The sequence below is a fragment of the Sparassis crispa genome, assembly GCF_003851025.1.
Source record: "Sparassis crispa DNA, contig_000014F, whole genome shotgun sequence".
NCBI lineage: Eukaryota > Fungi > Basidiomycota > Agaricomycetes > Polyporales > Sparassidaceae > Sparassis > Sparassis crispa.
In genome coordinates, this window is record NW_020939761.1 from 614,964 (window position 1) to 619,543 (window position 4,580).

Below are 4,580 nucleotides of genomic sequence, written 5' to 3' on the forward strand. Positions count from 1 at the left end.
AAAACATGGTTCGCATCCTACCATCCTGTTTCTTGGTTGGAAGTTCTAATGATATCTGTTAGTCTGCCCATGCAGCGGAAATAACCCGCCTTCCTTCCCATCTCCCAACGCCGTGCCGTGCGGAGGATCAGCCCGGCATGGCGCGCTCCCACATGCACCCTCGCAGGGCAGTGGGCACCATCCTCTCGCACTGCGCGCTCGTCCCACACTGGTAAACTCACGTCTGGTTGTTGTACTACAGTGACGGGTGCCTTATGGCTGTTATTGCTTCGCGAAAATGGCGAGTGAGTGCGCTGAGTGGACCACACCTCCGTACGTGGTCCAAGTCGAAGTGGAGTCGATGTAAATTTGTAAATTGTCTCTTGGGCGAGCAGTGCAGGGCCTCAGGAGTGAGCGGAATGCTACGCCATCCCGTGCTTTAGGACCACACTCCCCTCCAGTCATCATGAACATGTTCTCTGTCTCGTTCGGCATCATGTTCAGTGAGCCCGTACATCGCTGCAGATCAAGTGTTCAAACAAGTGTCCTGTCAAGTGATAATGGAATGTCGAGGATAGGTCAATCTATTGTAGTCCCTCTCATGCCATTCTGCGAATCACTTTCACCGGTGGGTGAAATCTTGATGGTTGGCCCATTCTGCCACCATATACCTGGGTGCAAACATTCTTAATTTCTAATAGTATTTCCGCTAGGCTACTATGCTATGCTGCAAGGTGGTATCTATGCTGAATTATTGTTGTGCTATGCTGTATGCTCTATGAATGGTACGCCATAAGTATCCGCCTCGGCGAGGTCGCACAGCACTGACGTTAAAGTAATGGGATGGAGAAGGTCGACCGGTACCGTTAGATCACCGCAGACTAGCGATCGCGGTCAGCATGTTCACTACTGAATTTTGTTAAAATTCGACTAATCTTAAAATTTTTCGCATTCAGGTTAGACTTCAATCGCATTGCTGTGACTCCTGTGAGCAGCAGCAGCCGTGAGCTCCGGATCTGGTCGCCGTCAATGTCAATGGCAACATGTTCGGGTGAACCTCAATACCGAGGATCTCATCAAGTTCATCAAGGAGACGGACCTCATCCTTGGCGTGCACATCATGGGTGAGTTGCGGGTACATTTTTACATCGGGCGCGATCCTCGCCTACTTGGTGGAGAAGTACGACAGGGAGCACAAACTGCCGTGTTGGTGTCATCGCCGCGCTCGGTGGCGTCGCAGGTATACTTGAAAACACTCTGCTCGAGGGAACCTATTTACTGATGCTTACTGCTGTATATGCGCTCATAGTGTATACGTACATCTCTTCTGGGAGAAGGCATCCGGTTTTGCGGAGTCGAGATGCACTACAAGAAACCGACAAATGCACAATGTTCTGATCTCAATCAAGTTCTGAACCGTGGATTCACACTGCGGTGGAGCGCGACCGTCGACCGCACTAACATCTACGTCAGTTTCCAGGTGCAGCTGGATTTACTGCACAGATCTCCAGCCTCTTGAGCCCTACGCTCGCCGCTGTATCTCTTCTTATTATGTAGCCTAGGGTATGGCTCTGCTCACCTCCGGTGCATTACTTGTTGAGCCTGTTCATGTTCAGCAATCCGACTGTATGGTTTTGTGAGCGTTGCGCACAAGTGAGTCCTGTCTATTCATACCATGCAATGGCACTCGGCAGAAACACCAATTACTCTAAAGGATCATATCACCGTCTCTTTGACAATCAAAAGAAACAATCAGAAGGCCTTTCGCAGGATTAAGCTGAGGATCGGCGAGGTGCAGTCTGAGAACTATCAGTCGATTTTCTCAACGAGACGGAATTCGCGGAAGTCAGGACGATTCCTACATGTATACAGGAAATAGAATTGATCGAAATTTTTGTAAGGGCCCATTTGAATGTTCTGTGCGTCTTGATATGCTTGGCAGCTTAGTCGATTTCCCTTTTTTTCCTTATTGGCTTTGATAACGCAATGAGTCCACCTCTGAGCACCTTAAAGGCATTTACTTAGCCTACTTGAGTTTGCTTACAGGTCCGGTGTTCTTATTCAAGCGCAGATAAGAAGGTGGCAACTGTTGATGTGTGCGCTACATGGCTCAGAGCTCGGCCTCTTGCATGGGATGGACCAGAAAGTGTCATCGAAGGTATACATGTTAAATGCATGGGGAAATGGTATTTCCCGAAAACCTCTTATCGGTTGCAATATGAAAAGCGCGCTCTTGCACATTTGCCGGGCAACTTGCTTTAATTAGCATGAAGATGTCGGACGAGAATAGCCTGAAAGCAAGACAGACTTCCCTGTGCCATTTAATGGTTACTGACTTAGCGCACGGACTAACCTATTGGTGAATGCTAGTTGATAACCACGGCGAGAGGAATCACGGAGCACCTAAGACGGCAGAACCGCTACTCGCTAGAGAACTATGCATGCCTGTGGATAGGGACTACAATACCAAAAGACAGAAAGGAACTCATGTAGGACTCACAAACGCAGCGTAGATTCGGCATCAGAAAACTGACGTCAGAAACAGAAGGCTGTCGCGCGTGACAGACTGGAGGATCTGAGGGCCGATAAAGGCACATAACGGAGGAGCAAAGGTCAGAGTTGACTACAAAACAAAGACGAACCAACTCACAAGCATGGCAGAAAAGCAGTTCGGAGAGGCGTATGGTCGCAGCGAAAAGTGCAGGTCGAAGAAGGGAACAGATCCGAGAACAAGAACCGACGCACTGCAAGAGGTTCACGAATACTAGCGATCAAAATAAAGAGCCGTGAGTACACACCCTGTTACTATCTCGCCAGCAAGATGCTCGTGGAATGGCAAATCGCGAACCCGTTGCCATTGGATCCACTTCTACGCTAAAATTATCTGTAAAGAAACCATTCAGCCGCTTCGAAAGCCCCGGAACGCACACTAACCGATCCAAAAGAGAATCTCTGTTGCTCTCATCGTCCGAAAACATTCAGATGGCTTTCGAAATAGTGTGGCAGTTCAAGCGTTGGCCACTCAAGGCCGTTGGAGCCAGCAGGAGGTACATGAAAGCGCCACTATAATATAATGTAACATAGTTGCCTGAGCTTTCTAATATTGCGGCAACGTGCACATGCCAGTGTTCATGTCACAAAAAAGCTAGGTGGTCAGGCCTTCAGGCCGTAGAACGAGTTCAGTTGTGCACTATGTGCGAGCGGCAGCGCACCGACCTTGATGTGGAGTAGGCAAATATAACAAGGTCTGTCGACGAAAACAGAGAAAGCCCCACCAAGCACATGGAGAAGCCTGGATAGAAATTTCCTCCGCTGAGTAGAGGCAATGTTGCAAATAAAGAAACATCACGGGTGTTTGGGCACTTGCGTCAAGCATTTGGGACATTAGACGCTGGTAGCATTTAATCGGCCCGATCTCTCCGCAATGTTCGCCCTTCGGTGACGTGTATCGATCTTGAAGCTTTGAAGTTTGAAGCTTAGACATTTGAGTACTTGGGTTTCTTCGTACGAACGTAACCTTCCTCCGTTTCGGTGTTTGAAACGCTTACTGCCGCACATTCAGCGCTTCAGCCCTCACTCTTGACACTTCAACGGCGTGCTTATAATATGCCATCGTACTTTCAGACGACTACTTGTAATAGTGCACGCAGTCGCCTTCTCGCTTGCGCTGGTACGAAATGTTTTGTTTGTGCGGGTAATGGCTCTCAAGAAGACACATGCCGTTTCCAAAGTGAGTGACCCTGGTTGCTCTTTATCCGCGTTTGATACATGATTGCAGATTTCCGGAGAATAAAGAGCGACTCTGCTGGAAATATTACGGTCACGTTCGAGCAACACAAAATGAAACGCCCCAATCCGTGGCTTCCCCTTGTATTCAACCGGAGGCATACCTCCGATATCATCGATAGGAAGAAGGTGTGCAGAGTTCCTTGACGCCTAGAAGCTCCGTGAGCCAACAATTATCCCAGGTGGCAATCGCTCATATTCTGTTGCCCGTCCTTGAGAGTGCATACGCCATTGAGTCGACTTCTGCTGTGATACGGAGGTATCGCGAACTCACTCTTCGCGCAACATGTGGTGCAGATCGACTTTTTCTGTGATATCACCTTACGAACTGACATCGTAATGTTATAGATAGATGTGACACAAGCCTATTCTCTGTTAGCTGGCTTTGCCCATCCTGCGGGCGAGATATTTGTACAGATTGCAATACAGATTGCATGAAAGAGGCTTCACAGGCAAGTTAATCTCTACTCCTGCTAATGACTACTGAGCGAGTACCAGTCTGGAGACGAAAACCTTTGTCAGTGTGGAAGCCCAGAGGCTCTTCCAGTAAGTCGATTTTTAGAAGGAGAACTAGCGGTAATAATACCTGCTATGCGTGAGTGTTCGCAAGGGTAAGTTTCACGATTTTGCTGCCAGAATGCAATCGTGTTCACACTTCGCAGGGTAGCACCGATTTCCCGAACAGTCGGTCATTCGGAAAGGGTAGTCGCATCGATCCCCATTCATGATATCTCCGAAGACCATTTCTTGAAACATTGGAACCGAGGAGAGCCCGTTGTCGTGACGGGAATACAGTCGCAAGCATATTGGACACC